The sequence below is a fragment of the Chrysemys picta genome, chromosome 10, assembly GCF_011386835.1.
Source record: "Chrysemys picta bellii isolate R12L10 chromosome 10, ASM1138683v2, whole genome shotgun sequence".
Classification (NCBI taxonomy): domain Eukaryota; kingdom Metazoa; phylum Chordata; order Testudines; family Emydidae; genus Chrysemys; species Chrysemys picta.
In genome coordinates this window covers 37,588,511-37,608,628 of record NC_088800.1, presented here as the reverse complement: position 1 = coordinate 37,608,628, position 20,118 = coordinate 37,588,511, and the positions used below count along the sequence as shown (strand labels likewise).

Below are 20,118 nucleotides of genomic sequence, written 5' to 3'. Positions count from 1 at the left end.
CCTCTTTGGAAGGCTTGTTTTCCTGGGTTAGGTCTTTTTGGACCGTTGTGCATGCCTCTTGTGCATGCCAGGGTTTCAGAAGGTTAACGTGATAAATCTGTTCTTGTTTTCTGCGTGCTGGCTGCCGCACCTTGTAGGTAACTTCCCTCACGGGTTCAGCTACCTCATAGGGCCCCTGCCATTGGGCCAGAAGCTTGCTTTCTGCCGTGGGTACCAACACCATAACCCGATCCCCTGGTTGGAACTGTCACACTTTTGCCTGGCGATTGTAATGGGTTTGCTGGGCCTCCTGTGCCTTCTCCAAATGTTCCCGTACAATAGGGGTAACCCGGGCCATCCGGTCTCGCATCTGCATTACATGCTCTATTATATTTCTCCCCTCATTGGGTTCCTCTTCCCAGATCTCTTTGGCGATATCTAGTATGCCACGGGGGTGACACCCGTATAATAACTCGAAGGGGGAAAACCCAGTTGAGGCCTGAGGTACCTCCCGGATAGCGAACATAAGGTAGGGTAGTAGGGTGTCCCAATCCTTCCCGTCCCAACTTACCACCTTCCTGATCATAGCCTTGAGGTAAACCTTTCTACCAACCCATCAGTCTGCGGATGGTAGACCGAAGTTCTCAGGGTATGTATATGGAGCAGCGTACAGAGGTCCTTCATTAGTTTCGACATAAATGGGGTTCCTTGGTCGGTTAATATCTCCTTCGGTAGCCCCATTCGGGCAAAGATCCCCACCAGCTCTTTGGCTATAGTTTTAGAGGCTGTGTTCCTCAGGGGGACGGCTTCTGGGTAGCAAGTATATATTGGTGGCCCCGAGCCATCTTCTCCAGGGGTCCCACTAGGTCCATGGCTATTCGCTCGAAGGGGACCTCTATGATGGGAAGGGGTACTAAAGGTGCCCTCAAGTGGGGAAGGGGATTGTGCAGCTGACACTCCGGGCAAGAGGCACAGTACCTCCGCACTTCTTCATGTACTCTGGGCTAGAAGAACCGTGGTAGGACTCATGCCAGGATCTTCTTTACCCCCAAATGCCCCCCCAAAAGATGACTATGAGCAAGACTTAATACAGCGTTCTGGTGTTATTGAGGTACTAGGATCTGCTGTGCCTTCTGCCCCTGTACTGGTGCACCCCGATATAAGAGATCCTTCTTCATTATGAAGTAGGGTCTTGGTCCCTGGGTTTTCCCTTCCACGGGGACCCCATCTATTTCAGTCACCTCCTTCCTAATGTTGTCATACCTTGGGTCTTCTGCCTGGTCCCGTCCAAAATTTCCTCTCCCGGGGCTAATGTGCCCAAGATCTAGGGGCCCAGTCTCTGTTGCCTCTACTGGTTCAGAAGCATTAGGGTGGGGGTCAGACTCAGGTGCTTCTCCCTCCTGCGTGGCCTCCTTTTCAGCTGTGCGGGTCCGCCTACCTACAAGAGCGACCCTCTGGCTTTTGGTCAGCATTCGGGTTCCCCAGGCCTTAGCTGCCCTTCTTTCCCTTTTTGTCTTTCTACCCTGTCTGGGAGTGGAGAACAAATCTGGGGATATTTCAGAGAAGATTTGGGGTTGACAATCTACTGTGGATGCCTCACCAATTTTTGGGTCCCCATCTTTCTCCAATCCCCCTATTGGGAGTAAGTTTCCAAACCCTGGGAAGTCCCTCCCTATGAGCACTGGGTATGGGAGTTTAGGGACTACACCTGCTGCTACCTCAGTAGTGTTCCCTTGGATCTCGATTTTTACTGGGATGGTGGGGTAGTAACTAACTGTCCCATGTTCACATGTTATCCCCGTACGTTTAGCCTGCAGCAGCTGACTATGCTTCACAGGCTTCCCTGAGATAAGTGTGATCGCACTCCCTGAATCAACCAGTGCCGTGGTCCCTACCCCATTCGGTTTCACTGGTCTGGTATACATATGTGGGATTAGTGAGACCCCCACAAGATGGATTAGGGAGCATGGATCTGCCCAGTTCCCCAGGTTACACTGCATAGGCTCCTCAGCATTGGGACACTGTGCAGCTATGTGTCCCCACTCCCCGCAGGCATAACATCTGTATGGAGCCCTAGGCGTTCCCCGGTCTCTTCGTTTGGGCAGTCTAATATCACGATCCTCTTCTCCCTCAGTGCTCTGACTCTTTGTGGCCTCTGATGGGCCTTCAGCCTCTCTCTTTTTCCACCTGGGCCCTCCTGGTGGCCCAATCACCCGAACTTTAGGGCTTGGTGCTGCTAGTTTAACCCGGGGTGCCTCTTCCTTAACTGGTCGGGTCAGCTCCCTCGCTGTCCTCCGCCTCTCTACCAGGGCGACAACCTCGTCATAGGTGGAGGGTTCGTTCTGGCTTACCCAGGCACGAAGGTCTGGTGGTAGTCCCCTCATGTATCGGTCGATGACCAGAACCGCTAGTATCTCTTCCGGACTCCGGGACTCTGTTTGCAACCACTTTCATGCGAGATGGATGAGGTCATACAATTGGGACCGCAAGGTTTTGTCTTCCTGATACCTCCAACCGTGATACTGCCGGGCCCGCACTGCTGTCATTACCCCAGATCTGGCCAGGATCTCTGCTTTCAGCTGGGGGTAGTCTGCCGCAGCCTCTTCAGGCAGATCATGGTAGGCCTTCTGGGCCTCCCCACACAGGAACGGGGCAAGGCTGCCAGACCACTGATCTTGAGACCAGGCCTCCCGTAGGGCTGTCCTCTCAAAAGCCAGAAGGTATGGCTCTACATCATCCTCCCGTGTCATTTTCTGCAGCCAATGGCTGGCCCGTATGAGCCGCGTCCCATCATGGCCACGATTCAGCTCTGTAAGGGACTTTACCTGGTTTACCAGTTCCCGCAACATAGCTCGGTCTTGAGCAGCCTGGTCCATCAGCAGGCGATTAGTCTCTTACTGCAGCCGCACTGCCTCCTGTTGGGCAGCTGCCTGGACACGGGTAGCCTCCTGCTGGGCCGCCATAGCTTGTATCAGTGCCCGCACTACGTCATCCATGGTGGTGAAAAAAAATAAACCCTCTCCCTTTTGTTGTTGGTTTTTTTTTTAAATCGCCCTCCTTCTTCCGCCGCGCTGTGCGCCCCAAGATCCCACCCCTGACACCAGTGTGACAAAGTTCCTCCTCTACCTTGGTGGGTCCTGCGCTTATTGGCAGATTTTCTTGCCTCAGAGATTCACCATGTGGGTTGGGGAACAGCCCAGAGACCTTCCCCTCTGGAAGAACCCACAGTCCAGGTCAATTGGGAGGTTTGGGGGGAACCCGGGTCCGCCCTCTACTCCGGTTTCCAGCCCAGGGCCCTGTGGACTGCAGCTGTCTATAGTGCCTCCTGTAACAGCTGCATGACAGCTACAACTCCCTGGGCTACTTCCCCATGGCCACCTCCAAATACCTTCCTTATTCTCACCACAGGACCTTCCTCCTGGTGTCTGATAATGCTTGTGCTCCTCAGTCCTCCAGCAGCACACCCTCTCACTCTCAGCTCCTTGTGCCTCTTGCTCCCAGCTCCTCACACTACAAACTGAAGTGAGCTCCTTTTAAAACCCAGGTGCCCTGATTAGCCTGCCTTAATTGCTTCTAGCAGTTTCTTCTTAATTGGCTCCAGGTGTCCTAATTAGCCTGCCTGCCTTAACTGGTTCTAGCAGGTTCCTGATTACTCTAGTGCAGCCCCTTCTCTGGTCACTCAGGGAACAGAAAACTACTCATCCAGTGACCAGTATATTTGCCCTCTACCAGACTCCTGTACCCCACTGGTCTGGGTCTGTCACGGTATCTTTATCCCCATTTTACATATGGGGAAATTGAGGCACAAGGAGGGCGGTGGATAAGTGTACAGGGTGCCATGCAATGGAGAATCCTCCCCAATGACTATAAATACCATGAAACCTCTTCGACATTCCTCATTTCCCAACTCTTAACTGGCTATCCCACACATGTTAGCAACATACCATTTTTCCTAGTATAGCCATGGCCTAGGGGACCCTAGCAGAGGAGGCATTTTTTTGCTGTGTGGGTCTGACCTGGGAGGCAGCTACCGTCTCTGAAGTCAGATAGGGGATGAAGGGCCTTGGTGCTGCTGAGGATCATGTTCCAGTTGGAATGGGCTGCAAGATGAGAAAGGTGGAGCAGGGACTAGAATAAAAGCCATGTAAGGCTGCAAGAGGTAAAGATTTGGCTACACCGAGGGTTCTAAACCCAGGGGATGCAAATAGGATTCAGGGGATGGCAACCACCTCTCTTTGTGGCTAGATGGGAAGGGGTCCCAAAATTATTCTTCCATTGTAACATAGTGTTACAGTATGGAAAAAGCTGAGAAGCACTGAGCTCCAGTCCCTACTGAGAGACAAGGTGCAGCCAGCATAGCTCAGGAGGGGAGAAGGTGCAGCAGATGTGAGGTTCCCTTCCTCCACAAATGGTCCTCAGTACCCTGTCTGTGTCACGTGGAAGCAGGAGAGTGATCATTATGTAGAGTATTTGGAGATGGAAACAGTTCCCCTTTCAACCCTTCTAGCTTCCAGCTCATCCTCTTAACTGCTCAGAAAAGTCTGCTTGGGGTCTATAGTCCATCATTCCATCCTTTGCCAGAAATGTTCCGTCCCCCATCCACCGTCGCTGAGCTGAGGGTTTGGAGAAAGCCTTGCCAGGCTGGAGCCTGGACACTAATGCCTCTCCATCCCTGTTGTACAACGGCGGGAGAAAGGCAGGCTGGATTCAAACCAGCCCCCGGCCACTTGCCTCCTCTGAATTAAGCCGCCCTCCCTCAGCGGAGACCTCCTCCAAACCTCTGCTCAGCGACCCGGCCTGCTGAATTATTGACGAGAGCTAATGTGCGTATAGGTCGGCACGTCTCGCTGTGACCTTGATATTCCGTTTCAGTGTGGCTTTCCCTCGCGGCTCCTTTTTTATGTGTTGGGGCCGAGTTAATCTGTTCACGCTCACTCGCTCTCTCCCTCTCCATATCTTCTCCCACTGTCCCTTCGGCTCAGCGACTGGCTTCTGGGGAATGAGTGCTGCGAGGGGAGAGCACCCCAACCAATGGCAGAGGCGTGGGGGGGGGGGAATGGGAACTTACTGGCAATTACAATATGCCCCAGGGGCCTGGTTCCGCTCTCACTTACACCAGCCTTCCACTGGAGTAGCACTAACATGATTATTTCAATGACAGTAACACCAAGAGGCCCCATTGTGCTAGGTGGTGTCCAATCAGGGAGGGTTCCTGACTCAGAGAGGTTCCAATCTAAATAGACAAGGGGTGGGAGAGGAAACCGAGCCACTAAGCAGAGAAGTGACTTGCTCAATGTCTCACACATCAGGCCAGGAATAGAGGCCAGGGCTTCTGGCTACCAGTTCAGTGCCCTAGTTCTTTTCTTACATGGTTTCCAAGGAGTGAGCAGCCTAGGAGATCCTCTTCCTGACTGATGCTCAGATTGTCAGCCTGGATCTCAGCATCTGCCATGCTCTGCCTCCTGCAGTGAATTCTGGTTACATGCGCCTCTCTCTGAGATATCATTGTAAAGTTCCAAGAGAAATGCAAAGCAAATAATAATCATTAGGAAGTACTGCAAAGTGGGGTGAGGGAGAGGAAAGGAAGAATGAAAGAGATGGGGGAAGTAAAGGGAGAAGAGGGGAAGGAGAGCACTGGGACAAGACTGGATTCTGACTCAGGGGACAGTGGTTGCAGAGAGAAAATCTCTTTGTGTTTGCTTTAAACAAGTGCTCCCCCAGCATTGCAAGGGGTGGAGTGGCATGGGGGATAGTGCTATGGCTACAAAAGAGCTAGTGTGAACCAGGTCTCAGAGTAGTGCGGGGGAACTCACCCCCTTGGAGTGCTGGGCTAAGTCTCTGAGACCTCTCCAGGCACTGAGCTGGGTCTCAGCACCTTGTCGGGCCCTGATTTTCTCTTGTTTGCCCTATGCTTAGAAAGCTCCTTGTGTCTCCCCCACCCCTCCTCGGCAGGTGCTTGCTTTGCCATCGATCCTAACAGGGAATCCATGGAACCTTTCCCTCTGAGCTGAAGCTGCTGAACGTGTCTGACTCTAGCAGCTGCATCTTTGCACTGTTCCTCGTAAATGTCCAGGTAATTTAGTGCCTGCAGTGCACTAAAGCAACAACCCTATCAGAGGCTCTGCTTAGACACAAAGGAGTCTCGGCCTTCAGCTCTTATGTCACTCACGTGGCCTATAAGTCTCACTAAACAATGAGAACCAGGGTTCATATCTTAGGCCCTTAACATCTCATTTTAACCCCTTCACTGCCTTTTGTTGCCCCCTGGCCCCATCCCAACTCCTGCCATGCTCCTCCATCATGCTCTATCAGGGTTTCTCCCAGATGTGAATGGGGAGCCGGTGCTCTCAGTCCAGTTCCTAGAAGGCAGCTGCCAACATCACAGTCAGCATTAATTAGCCCTCTCGTCAGCTGTCTCAGCAGAGTGTGGCTCACAAGTGTCCCAGAGCAGCTGCAGCAGCCCTACAATTAATCAAGCTGTCCCATAATGGAGAGGCTCTTCCCTTTGGTCTCACAGCCAGCCACGCCCTCCATCTGCTTCTCTGCTTGGGCTTCCTCTGCCTCTGATTGCGTCCTGCTCGATGCTAGCTCCTGCCTGCTCCTTGCTGCTGTCTTTTGCCCTGCTCTGTTCTGCAGCAGGCGTCCTGTTGGTTCTTCCGCGGGGCTGCCTGTTTGCTGAGTTCAGAGAGCGAGGGTGGGAGAATGCATTAGATGGGGGCACGAAGAATCGCAGCGCTGGAACAGAGTGTGTTTCCCAAATGCAGGCTCACACACACACAGCTCCGAAGTGAGGATGTCAGACAGTGCATTAGCCCCTGCCCAAGTCATCCTCACGAAGCCATGGCTGAGTCATGCCTGAAAGCAAGCATCACTTGGTCACCAGCTCTGCCGAGAGACCAGCCTTCCATAGAATCATAGAATCATAGAATATCAGGGTTGGAAGGGACCTCAGGAGGTCATCTATTCCAACCCCCTGCTCAAAGCAGGACCAATTCCCAACTAAATCATCCCAGCCGGGGGTTTGTCAAGCCTGACCTTAAAAACCTCTAAGGATGGAGATTCCACCACCTCCCTAGGTAACCCATTCCAGTGCTTCACCACCCTCCTAGTGAAAAAGTTTTTCCTAATATCCAACCTAAACCTCCCCCACTGCAACTTGAGACCATTACTCCTTGTTCTGTCATCAGGTATCACTGAGAACAGTCTAGATCCATCCTCTTTGGAACCCCCTTTCAGGTAGTTGAAAGCAGCTATCAAATCCCCCCTCATTCTTCTCTTCTGCAGACTAAACAATCCCAGTTCCCTCAGCCTCTCCTCATAAGTCATGTGCTCCAGCCCCCTAATCATTTTTGTTGCCCTCCGCTAGACTCTTTCCAATTTTTCCACATCCTTCTTGTAGTGTGGGGCCCAAAACTGAACACAATATTCCAGATGAGGCCTCACCAATGTCGAACAGAGGTGAATGATCACGTCCCACGATCTGCTGGCAATGCCCCTACTTATACAGCCCATAATGCCGTTAGCCTTCTTGGCAACAAGGGCACACTGACTCATATCCAGCTTCTCATCCACTGTAACCCCTAGGTCCTTTTCTGCAGAACTGCTTCCTAGCCATTCGGTCCCTAGTCTGTAACAGTGCATGGGATTCTTCCGTCCTAAGTGCAGGACTCTGCACTTGTCCTTGTTGAACCTCATCAGGTTTCTTTTGACCCAATCCTCTAATTTGTCTAGGTCCCTCTGTATCCTAACCCTACCCTCCAGCGTATCTACCACTCCTTCCAGTTTAGTGTCATCTGCAAACTTGCTGAGAGTGCAGTCCATGCCATCCTCCAGATCATCAATGAAGATATTGAACAAAACCGGCCCCAGGACCGACCCTTGGGGCACTCTGCTTCAAACCGGCTGCCAACTAGACATGGAGCCATTGATCACTACCCGTTGAGCCCGACGATCTAGCCAGCTTTCTATCCACCTTATAGTCCATTCATCCAGCCCATACTTCTTTAACTTGCCGGCAAGAATACTGTGGGAGACTGTATCAAAAGCTTTGCTAAAGTCAAGGAATAACACATCCACTGCTTTCCCCTCATCCACAGAGCCAGTTATCTCGTCATAGAAGGCAATTTGGTTAGTCAGGCATGACTTGCCCTTGGTGAATCTATGCTGACTGTTCCTGATCACTTTCCTCTCCTCTAAGTGCTTCAGAATTGATTCCTTGAGGACCTGCTTCTTCTGGCCTCATATTGCCCCTGTGCAGTGCTGCCCTCTATATGCCCAGTGGCAGTGCATGGCATCCCCTGGGGTGACTGATTTCCACTAAGAAGGAAAAAAAGGGAGAAATTCTACATGAGCAAACAAAACCGAGGGTCAGAAGCAGGCTGGAGGTGCAGTAGTTGTGGGCGTGAAGCACATCCATGGTGTTAAGGCTCGGTGGGATGGTGGCATGTAAACCACTGCCTAATAAGGTAATAGAATGTAGAATTTAAGGCCAGAAGGGCCCACCGGCTCTGTCTCCCAGGCAGGAACCCAGCCAGCACCCACATACCAAACCAACAGCTGAAATTAGACCAAGGTATTACAGCCCACAGGAGACTAACCTGTTATATGCCACAGGCAAAGAGCAGGAGGGAGCAAGATGCACCAAGGCCCCTGCAATGGCGGGAAATTGTTCAAGTGAGATACACCCAGATAATTGCAGCAAGTGACCCACACCCCATGCTGCAGAGGAAGGTGAAACCCCCCCCAAGGCCAATCCAACCTGGGTGGAAATTCCTTCCTGACCCCACTTACAGCGATCAGCTAGACCCAGCTCCACACCAAGGGTGACTAAAGGCATCGCCCCTTATGGGAGTGTGCAACAGAGCAGCGCCTACAGCACCCTCTGACTGTACAGCTTATGCTCAGCTCTGTGGGAGGGGCTGGACCCATGGCCCCAGGCCTCCTCCTTTGGGACAGATTCATACCAAAGTGAGTTGGAGGCTTCTTGTGCCTTTTTTCCAGTGCTCAGAGCTAGTTGTCAGCTAGTCCTTAGCACAGGGGTATTTTTGTGGTGACGGCCAGGGGTGGCTCTATGTTTTTTGCCGCCCAAGCGCGGCAGTCAGGCAGCATTCAGCAGCATGCCTGCAGGCGGTCCGCAGTCACGCGGATTCGGCAGCATTTCTGCGGGTGATCTCCCAGTCCCAAGGCTTCGGCGTACCCGCCGCCGAAACCACAGGACCAGCGGACCTCCCGCCGGCATGCCGCTAAAGGCCGCCTCAGTGCCACCCTCACAGCAACTGGCAGGCTGCCCCCCGCGGCTTGCCGCCCCAGGCACGCGCTTGCTGTGCTGGTGCCTGGAGCTGCCCATGGTGATGGCGCTATTGTCAGCAGTGTGTTTGGACTGTGTCTGATGTTACTGTATAGAAATTCTACTGAACATTGCTGTAAGTTACTGAAGTTTAAACAAGGAAAAGTACTCTCCGGTAGTGGTGCTGGAGAGAGCAAGGCTTTCTCTGTATGATTCCCATGCTATGGTGGAGTGGGAGCTGCTGGGTCTGTCTCTACCTTTATGCTCTCGTGTCTGTATTGAATAGGACCTCATTGTGACTGAAGCTGGCCCTCTCCTGATGATCTGTAAAGCTGTGATGGGTTTCTCTAAAGGCAAAATAAATTAAGGGAAGCATCTTACTTGGATCTGGATCAAGGTTTAAAGTCAAACAGGTTCTCCATCGAGCACCGTCTCTGTCCTGGTACTATCTGCCTGCACCGTGTATGGGCTAATGACTGTAGTGGCAAGTCACTTCCTTATGTTGTGCTAGATTCATGTGGCTGAAGCCTCTCCAGGTTGTGAGGGACAGTATCTCCAAGAGCAAAGCACCCCTAGTCACTAGTCCGTACGTTCTCCTTATGAGCAGGTTCTATCTCCCTACAGCACAGCACAAGCCCAGGTGGTGCTGAGGATGGGGTCCTTCATAACCTAAAGATGCTCCAGCTCCCCAGAGTCCAATCGGAAACCTGGGAGAAAGGAGCATGCTCCATCTCTCTACAGCCCCAAATGACGTCAGGGCATGCGGGGAGCCATTTCCTTTGTAACCTGGCCCAGCTGGTTCCACCCACCCTACAGCCCAGAGTAAGCGTGCTGTCCTGCCCGACCTAGCATGCTGGCTCCACCCCTGTGGCCCAGAGTGAGGCTAAGTGACGCTGAGTGTGCTGTCCTGCCTAACCTAGCCTGCTCCATCTTTCTCCGGGCAGCCCTGCATGGCGTTAGAGGGTGCTATGCTGCGGTGGCTGCTAATCTGGACATGCTTCATTTCTTCACCCCCTAGCATGTCACAGGAGCAATGTGCTATTCCTCACAGTGCGGACATTTCCTATCTACCACAGTGCTGGGATCCTTGTATAATTTGCCTTTTAAAACGATAATTCCCCATTAAACAGAGATATTTAGCCTAATATAAGTAGACAGATCAGTCAAGGCAGTAATGTACTCCAGTTCCCAAATGTTTAGTTTCCTTTGGCTAAACTTGCCTGTAAAAGGTCTTTTTCTCCTCCGTGGATGAGAATAACAGCTTTGACCTTGAAGGGAGGAAAGAGGAGGGTTTTTTACTGTTTTTCTTCCAAAATATTCAAGTGAGAGGGATTTTTGCTTAAACAATTTATGCCCCGTGGATAGATTTATTCCGTTCAGCTGCCAGCCACAAGAAAGCCCTGTTAGTCCCCAGGGCGTTTTTTCAGAACCGGTAAATCCTGCACATTAAATCTGCTCACAAACATGAGGGACCAATCACACTGGCTAGAGCCAGCTATGGCGCGGGCAGGTGTCAGGAGTCTCCCACACAGCTGCCCCTGACACCACCGCCTGCCACTCCACTGCTAGGCCCCTAGGCAGCCATGGGACTTGATGCAGCTCTTCCTGCAGCACCCCTGTTATTCCAGTCCTGAGCCCTCCTGCCACTCTGCTAAGCAGCTCACTCCCTCCTGGAGCACCAGTCCTGAGCTCCACATAAGGCTCTGCCAATGCACCCCACTCATGGCCTTCCCACTGCTCCTTATGCCTATAATGACCCCTCACAGCTCAGCTGATGTCCAGCAAGCCTGTTCTTTCAGTCCCGAGGCCTTACACATATGTCTCTTTTCCCAGGCCTGCATAGTTCTCCTACATCTCATGCTTCTGTCTTACATTGTATGGAGGTGCCTATTGCTGTACTACAGTGTTTATGCTACTTGTTGCTGCCCTTCTGCTGCTGCTCCTGGGTTTATCCCTGCAATTATAACTCCCTCAAACATTTTGGGATGAAGTGTGTGTAAAAAGCAAACAATGCCATACACAACAAAGCTGCTTTGTACTGTGTTGTTGTTCATTCTGCCAAAGCCCCCCCTGACCTCTACCCCCAACCCCCATGACTAGCGTGAACTTCCACCCGGTCTTGCTAGTACACTTCTGTCCTGACTTTTAGCATCCCCACTATACTGCCCTTTGGCTGACCCAGCATGGTCCAGTGGATGGGGACCTAGGTTCTATTCCCAGCTCTGTTACTGACTGGCTATGTGATCCTAGACAAGACTGTTCCGAGCCTCGGTTTCCCCTCCCACCCATTCTCTGTTTATATTGTAAGGTTTTGGGAGCAGTGACTATCTCTCACTGCAGTGTGCTTCGGACACTAGAGCCCCTATTTCAGTCGGGGCTACCATAATACAAATAATAGTCACTAGTTTCTTTTTAATATATGATGTCCATTAGGATGATAATGAGATCTCCAAGCTCTTCCATTTGTGATCTGAGCCATATTTGAACCCATGGTATATCTTCCGGGATGGGCAGCCAGTTTGCTTTGCCACACTAGTGCTTTTTATTTCCTTACTGCTTAGATTTTCTGTCTCCTTCTTCACTCCGATAGATGCCAGCCAAATGCTTGAGGAAAAGACAGGCATAACTTCTGATCACAACACCTCAGAACTTCGGGAGAGGTTTGAATTTGGCTCAAGGCCTGCCTCTGACTGTATGTGGTTTAATTTGATAGACTCCTTACTCAGCGCCGTATTATTGCCTAGGCCGACAAATTTTCAGGGGCGGAAGCTCCACTCCGCGCCCTGCCCCCCTGCTCTAGCTCACCTCCGCCTCCTCTGCAAGCGCACCGCGGCGTCCTGTTTCTCTCCCCTCCCAGCGCTTGCGCTGCGAAACAGCTGTTTCGCAGGGCAGGGAGGGAGGGGGGAGGAGGGGGAACGCCACGCGCTGGGGGAAGAGGCGGGGCCGGGGGCGGGGATTTGGGGAAGGGATCCAATAGGGGAAATGAGGGGGCGGAGTTGGGGCGGGGACTTTGGGGAGGGGGTTGGAATGGGGGCGGGGAAGGGGCGGAGTCGGGGTGGGGCCAGGGCCAGGGCAGCAATTATTTCCCGGCCTAGGGGCAGCAAAATTATTAATCCGCCACTGTCCCTACTGCAGACAGTCAGGTGTCTCCCCTGCCCCTATGGAAGTGCAGTGTTTCACCAACGGCCTAATCAAATATTGCATCTTTGCAGGACCCAATGCCAATGAGAGTTTTCTCAAATCGTGTACTCTCTCCACACACATGAATCTATCTCTGCGTTATCCATACGGTAGCTATGGCTGAACATCGAATAGCTTGATTCAGTTGGGATGTTTATCCTTAGCTTTATCTAATCCTCTTTGGTCATAAAATCAGGCTGGGGGATCTAACAAGAACAGGATTTTTCACACCATTTCTGGTACTTCCTGGTTTCTGGCTGGGTTAGAAGTATTGCAGTTCGTGTAGTATTTCTGCGACTGGATGGAATCAGGGAGCGGGGAGCTGAGTGAAAATGAAACATACAAGAAACTGTGCACACCTTTTCTGGACTTCATAAAAGTTTCGGGTCAAAGGTTCAGGTCTCGGTTCCTATTTTCATAGAAAGAACACCCAATTTTCCATGAATTGGTTTGCTCATCTCTGACAATAGCACCCATGTTCCAGCTAACGAGCTAAGTGACATGCTGCTGTGCCTAAATTGCCTGAAAGCTTTTGACCCATGAATAGAACTTCCACCGTGCTCACCCCGTTAACAGATGTCTAACAATTACATCTTGCATTCCCATAGCACTTTACGTCCCAAAGGATCCCAGTCTTGTTTGTGTATAGGAATGGCTGCTACCACCCTGGAAATGGCATTATCGGCACCTCTCAAGTGGAAGGTGGGAGCACACAGTCACAACACTGCATGACAATTTGGGACAGGAATTAGAACTAAGTAGAATGGAAGGCTTTTCATTCATCCCCCAAGTTACCCTTCGAATCTGAGGTTTGAACAAACCCCAGATTCAGAGAACATGGTCAGAGCTGCCAAGCTTCACCTAGGTTAATGCTGAAACCATGCAAAGCTGCTAGTTTCTGTTGTTTGGAACCATAAGTTTCCCCCTGTTTGCTCAAAACTGGTCCCACGCTTTTTGTTGTAAGTATTGCAGTAACACCTAAAGGCCCACCAGGGCCTGTTGTGATAAATGGGCCTAAAAAATTGCCCTAATTGTGAGTTCAACTGTAATAAACAAGTGTAAGTTCATAAGTTGTCACAATAACCTATAAGAACAAATGTTGGTGGGAAAAGGTCTGAAAGGAAGACTGAATTAGTCCAAACAAAAAGGCCTCCTGATATAACTGAAGGACTGTGTTAAGTTCATCCTTAGTAAACAAGAGAAGTGTTGAACCAGATCAGTGAACCACAATTGAGGTGTTGGAAACTAGGCCTAGTTGGTGGACAAAATAATGAGGGGCTGGGCTATTCCACCACCACTCCCTTTGTGGGTCCTTAAAGAAAGGGACTTTGGGGGGGGGGGGAAATTGGCTACCAGAGCAAGCTTCACCATCATGGCTGCCATCCCCATGATCTCCTGATCCTGAGAGAAGTCTTGACCTGACCGGGCCAGAGAGAGAGACCCAGATAACATCGCCACCTTTACCGGCTCCAGCTAAATCCCACACACCACCTGGGATGAAATGGGATCAGACTTTAATCACAACAGCTGCAGCTCATTTCAACTAACTTCGTCTCTTTTCCCCCAAAAGACAGTCGTTACCATCTTTGGTACCACCCAAGAAACCTTCAGACGAGGGCTTTTTTCCTCTAAAGATTCTCTCCAGCTAAAGGGAAAGGGAACAAAGGGTCCTGGTAAAATGAAAGCCTCACTTAATCCTTTGTATTTCAAATGCTTTGACTGTTTTTTCCTTCTTTTCTGTATCTTTAATAAAAGGTTAAAAGGATTTTTAGTGGTGTGTTTGCCATGGCACTAAGCAGGCTGAGGTCTCTGTAGACCGGGGGTAGGCAACCTATGGCATGCATGCCGAAGGCGGCACGTGAGCTGATTTTCAGTGGTACTCACACTGCCCGAGTCCTGGCCACCAGTCTGGGGGGCTCTGCATTTTAATTTAATTTTAAATGAAGTTTATTAAACATTTTAAAAATCTTATTTACTTTACATACAACAATAGTTTAGTTCTATATTATAGACTTATAGAAAGAGACCTTCTAAAAACGTTAAAATGTATTACTGGCACGTGAAACCTTAAATTAGAGTGAATAAATGAAGACTCGGCACACCGCTTCTGAAAGGTTGCTGACCCCTACTGTAGACCAAACCCTGAACCTTGTTAGCAATGTTTACTGTTGGACAGCGACTAGCTAATGTTAACACCTTTAGCCCATATGCTCCACTAACCCATTGTGCCAGGCAGTTTGGAGACCAAGTGACTTGTTCATGGTCCCACAGCAGGACACTGGCAGAGCCAGGAATGAAACCCAGATCTCTAGAGTACTCCCATGCCAATGCCCCATCCACTAGACCACACTGTCTCCCTGGGCTCAGGGTCAGTTTTTTGATGGAACATGAAACCAGGTGAGTTTTGCGTGGTTTAGGGGTTACTCCAGGAAAGGTTCACACAGCTCTCTGTGACGAATCCTGTATCCATGCTGGGGTGCTGGTTCAGTACTGAAGAGCACCACCTATTGGCAAGAGCCCTTTGCTATTTGTAGCACGTGCACTACTTGGTATGTAGATGTTCACCATCGCCATTGGCAAACATGCCCTAACTATAGACCAGATGGAGCAGTGCACCTTGAGAAGAGGGTGAGACGACAGTAAAACCGTCACTGCAGGGAGAGAGGAGTTAGCTAATAGACTGAGCAGGTGGCTGAGCGCCAGGTACTCATAAATGCTAGTCCTGGCTCTAACACCGGTTCCCTCTGTGACCTTGTGCAAATCACGTAATCTCCTCTCTGCTTCAGTTTCCCTTCATATGCAGAGGAGATTATAACCCTTAGCCAATCACAGGGGTGTCGGGAGGGTCACTCAGTTAATGTACAGCTAGCACTTTGAAGAGGGGAAAAGATGCATTAGCGCTGATTATTATTTTATTACATCTCCCTCCCAAACATACTGTCACCTGCTCACGAATGTACTTTGCACCCAGAGGCCTCCTGTCACTGTAGTTAGATGTTGCCCTTTCAGTCCAGGTCTAGAAGTGCCTCACAGAAGTGGGTGAGTCTTATTACCCCCAAGTTTGCACCAAGGCACAGCAGTGACATGTTTTACCCAAGGTGAGAGAGAAACTGGTAATCCCCAGAGATAGGATCAGAACCAGGTCTTCTAACTCTGCAGCTACTGCACCATGTGGCTGCCTATGGGTGCTGGAGTGCGGGAGTCACCTGGGTTCGTTTCTACTATGTAAATGTGCTTTCCAATGAGAGCTTCCCCCCACTGCCCTTCCTTCTGATACTTCATTTAAATACACGCTAGAAACACTGCAGATGGAACCAGCCTCCTGATATCGGATCATCTTGTCCGTTCTCTTCAAGACTATTCCCTACCGTAACCTGTCAAGCTTTGTCCAATGGAGTTATAAAAGATGCAAGCAGTGGGGCTTCTGCTTCTTCCTATGGGAGGCTCTTCCCCAGCCTAATAGATCTCTCTGTTCACATCTTTCACACGTAGGGAGCCTATTCTACTTGTGCTGCATATAAACATGTGCTTAAATATCCTCTAAGCAGGGGAGGGCAAGAGCCAGGGAGCCTTTTGCTGGGAAAGTAAAGAACTTGTAAAGACCTTGACCCTGTCTGCTTTGGATTGCAGCCATTGGACCCCACTAGAGCCATCCAGGGAGGCCCTCCCACGGTCCTGGGATGCAGGGCTTTCACAGAGGATGGCATAGTCCAGTCATGATTGCTTATTCAGCTAGATCTCTCAGTGGTCTTTGGTACAATGGCCCATGGGATTCAGCCCATGGGATTCTGTTGACCCTGTTGTAAACCCTGGGCTTGACTGTACCATTAAGATGAAGTTCTGGGTGGTGGAGATGTGGAGTAGAGCCGCCTTGCCCCACTTTGAACTCTAAAAGGGATCGTACCAATTCCTCCCACGGAGCTTAGGGTGGAGGTGCAAGCTGCATGATCCCTCTGGGTGGTGCCGTGCACTCCCCTCTCTGCACAGAGATGAGTCATATCCTCATCCCCTTTGGGGTCACCTGCTTGGGATGCTAGGAGAGAGCATTCCCCTGTGTTTAGGGATGGGGCCTGGTCCCTAGGTGAGACACAAACAGGGCTAGGCTCCATACTCCCCACCATAAAAAGATCAGTTGCAGACTGGACCAGGCTAGATTTGAAACAGCCAGTGGCAATGGTTCTCCATGGCCACAGGGCATATATTTAAGGTGAACACTTGGATGGCAAGAGTCAATGAAGCAGCACACAATTGTTTTTAATTATTGAAATGAAGGTGTTCTCGACAGGAGCTGTGGGGCCTCACGCGACCCCGGCAGCCACAGCTCCTGTTTTAGCACCCTGCTGAGTGTGATGTTGCAAACACAGCCAAGAGAGAGGTGTTTATTAAGTCCTGCCTTTTAGACTCACTCCTGCAACTCTATAGGTGTGGATTTCATACCAGAGCCAAGCCATTAGGGGACTCCCAGCTTTATCCCAGTGTCAGTGGGGAACTGCTAGAGGTCAAGCAGATTAGCAGAAATACATTGGAAAAACAAGCTCTCTACAGCTCCGCAAGGGAAATAGATTGCAGGTGGATTTTAGGGCCCTTTTCAGCACCATTTTCTCCAGTTTTCTAACTAAAGTTTTCCCCCATGTGTTTGAACAGATTTAAACCCCAGATTTCTCTAATTCTAGTCAGAATCTGGGCCTTTGAACCAAGGAGTGTAACTGGATTGACTTTCCAGCAGAATCACCATTTTTCTCTTTTTAATTCTCTCCCTACTCTTTTGCATGACTTTAGTTCTCCCTTCAGCGCCTGTTCACTCTTTTGGCACTGTCCTGTTTTGCAGGGGACCATGTCCAGAACTGGATGAGTCGCCGCAGACACTGCAGCACCGTGAATAGGATTTCATGACACCCTAGCTCGGCCGGGGCAGTCCCATCATTCCAGCCGGAAACTTTTGGGCCAGAGCCATCATCTTCTTCCTCCGCCTGGGAGATTGCCTGAGGTTGCCTGGCAAGGCCGTGAAGGTCAGTCAAGACGGTAGGTCCCCAGTTTTTCTCATTTTCGCCTCCTTTTCATGTAGAGTTTCATGTGCTGCAGTGGGAAGGAATAGCCAGACCTCTGGGCAGCCCTGTACTTTCCCCACTAGAAATGAAAGCTCTTCTAAGAGCCAGACCCCATAATGCCTCCCACAGGCAGAACTGCTGAGTCCAGGGCTGATCACAGGAGTCCAGTTCTACCCCGTGACATTGAGGCAGAGGCTATGGGGTCCCAAGTACCTCCGGGATACGTCCAGGAATGGGCTGGGGAGAGGGAGATGGAGTGGGGAGGATTAAGGCAGGATCCTTGAGGTCCCAGCTCAGTGGACAAAGGGAAGCCCAAGCCAGCTGTGAGTGAAGGAGGTGGCCTGGGTGAGGCTCAGCTGAATCCATGGTGAGCACCTCAGGCTGTGTCACAGTGTGACTGGGAGCTTCTGGAGAGAGAGGCCGGGTGTCATGTGGCTCTGAGTTAGGCAATCTGCCCGGCACACCCAGCCAGCTACTGAAGAGAGGGCTGGTGGCTGGCGGGGAGAATAGGAGGGCAAGTTTATCTGGGCCCAATAGAGTCAAATATTCAGAGCAGGGACTTGAACCAGGGTCTCCCACATCCCAGGACAGTGCCCTGACTGGGTGATTGGCTGCTCTGGGGGGAGAGGCTGTCCTTCAGAGGGCCAGAGATGCTGTTGTGCCATGCTGGTCTGTCAATGAACTGGAACTATCTGGACCAGCCGAACTGAGGGTCAGATTGTGATACCCTGATTCACTCTTGGCCGGATCCCCACCTGGTATAAAATGGTGTAGCTCCATTGACTTCACTGGAGCGACAATGATCTACACCAGCTGAGGAGCTGACCCACTGAGTAGCATCTTAACTCCAGGAGTAATCTCATTGAAATTGACAGGATTGCTCTTGCTGAGCAAGGGGATTCAGACCTGGCCCGGGGGAACAGGAGGAGCTGCTGGTGCCAGCTTCAGGGAGTTTCCCATCCTTGAGCAGGGTGGAGCTGGAATTTCCCCAACCGTGGGCAGGGTTCAAAAGTCTGGGATCCTCATTTAAAATAAGGAAGCTAGGAGTGGGCAGAGCTGTTTGGCACCAGGGGTACTAAAGATGGGGAGGGATGGGAGTGGCCATGGAAGGAGGAGGCACAGAGAGCATGGATGAGGTCCAAAAGCACCTGGATTTGTTCCTACTGCCATAGAGGCTTGAAGACGGTCACTCCCCAAGGCACAGACACGCTGGGCCAGGAGGCCATTCCCTCTGCCCCACGTTCCATCGTTCTTCTGTCTGGCACAAACCCCAGCCAGCAGGCAGGGTACGCTAGGGCCACCTCCTTCTCGAGCCGAGGCCAGCCATGAAGTGGGACAAGAGCAGAGGGCTGGATCCTCACAGTAACTAGGTGTTGTTCCATTGACTTCAATGGGCTGAGGCCAGTTACATCAGCTGAGGGTCCTGGCCAATTATGTGAGTCTATATCAAAATGGAGATGGGGCCAGAGGGAGCTAGGGATCTGAGGAAGTGCGGAGGGGACAAACAGAGTGGAGTGGCTAGCATAGCTGGGGGTTAGAACATAGATTCATAGACAGGACCAAATATTGTCTAGACCATCCCTGATAGACATTTATCTAACCTACTCTTAAATATCTCCAGAGATGGAGATTCCACAACCTCTCTAGGCAATTTATTCCAGTGTTTAACCACCCTGACAGTTAGGAACTTTTTCCTAATGTCCAACCTAAACCTCCCTTGCTGTAGTTTAAGCCCATTGCTTCTTGTTCTATCCTCAGAGGCTAAGGTGAACAAGTTTTCTCCCTCCTCCTTATGACACCCTTTTAGATACCTGAAAACTGCTATCATGTCCCCTCTCAGTCTTCTCTTTTCCAAACGAAACAAACCCAATTCTTTCAGCCTTCCTTCATAGGTCATGTTCTCTAGACCTTTAATCATTCTTGTTGCTCTTCTCTGGACCCTCTCCAAAGGGCAAGAGACACACATTGAATGGTGTCAGTATAGGGAGGTGCAGGGGACCTAAGCGAACACAGACGTAGGGGCCAGTGGAGGTAGCTGGCCAGCAAGCAATTTAGTCAGGATAGTGAAGGGGTTATCCAGTTTTATTTCCCAGCATGCTCCCTGCCAAGTGAGACATCCACTGTGTCTGCAGTACAAGCAGATCTAGCTAGCTAGATGCCTTGAGAGTCTAAGGAATGGTTACTGAACTGGTTGGTGGATCAAGGACAGAGAGAGATTGAATAGCTACAGCATACAGGAACGTAGCAGAGGTGGGACCCACCTCTCAGCTCATTTCCTCAATCCTTTATTCACAATGGAGAGAGGTAAATAGCAGGGTCCCCCAAGGATCTGTATGGGGCCTGTGCTGTTCAACATATTCATAAGTAATCTGGAAAAGGAGGTGAACAGTGAGGTGACAAAATTTGCAGATACGAAATTACTCAAGATAATTAAGTCCAAAGCTGACGGTGAAGAGTGGCAAAGGGATCTCGCTAAACTGAGTGACTGTGTGACAAAATGGCAGATGAAATTCAATGTCAATAAATCCAAAGTAATGCCCATTGGAAAACATAATCCCAGCTATACATACAAAATGTTGGAGTCTAAATCAGCTGTTACCACTCAAGAAAGATCTTGGAGTCATT

General features: G+C 50.6%; 1 protein-coding gene across 9 annotated transcripts in view; it reads left to right on the top strand.

Moving 5' to 3' along the window:
• The window catches only part of LINGO1 (leucine rich repeat and Ig domain containing 1), a 464,359-nt gene that overhangs the window by 260,369 nt on the left and 183,872 nt on the right, over window positions 1–20,118 (top strand). For 6 of the 9 annotated variants that reach the window (XR_010591088.1, XR_006172660.2, XM_065559570.1 and 3 more), the window contains one exon: window positions 17,274–17,467. The gene's annotated coding sequence lies outside the window, so the exon portion shown is untranslated. The remainder of the gene's footprint in view (window positions 1–17,273; window positions 17,468–20,118) is intronic. The other 3 variants (XR_010591090.1, XR_010591089.1, XM_042842387.2) reach the window with 1 other exon arrangement.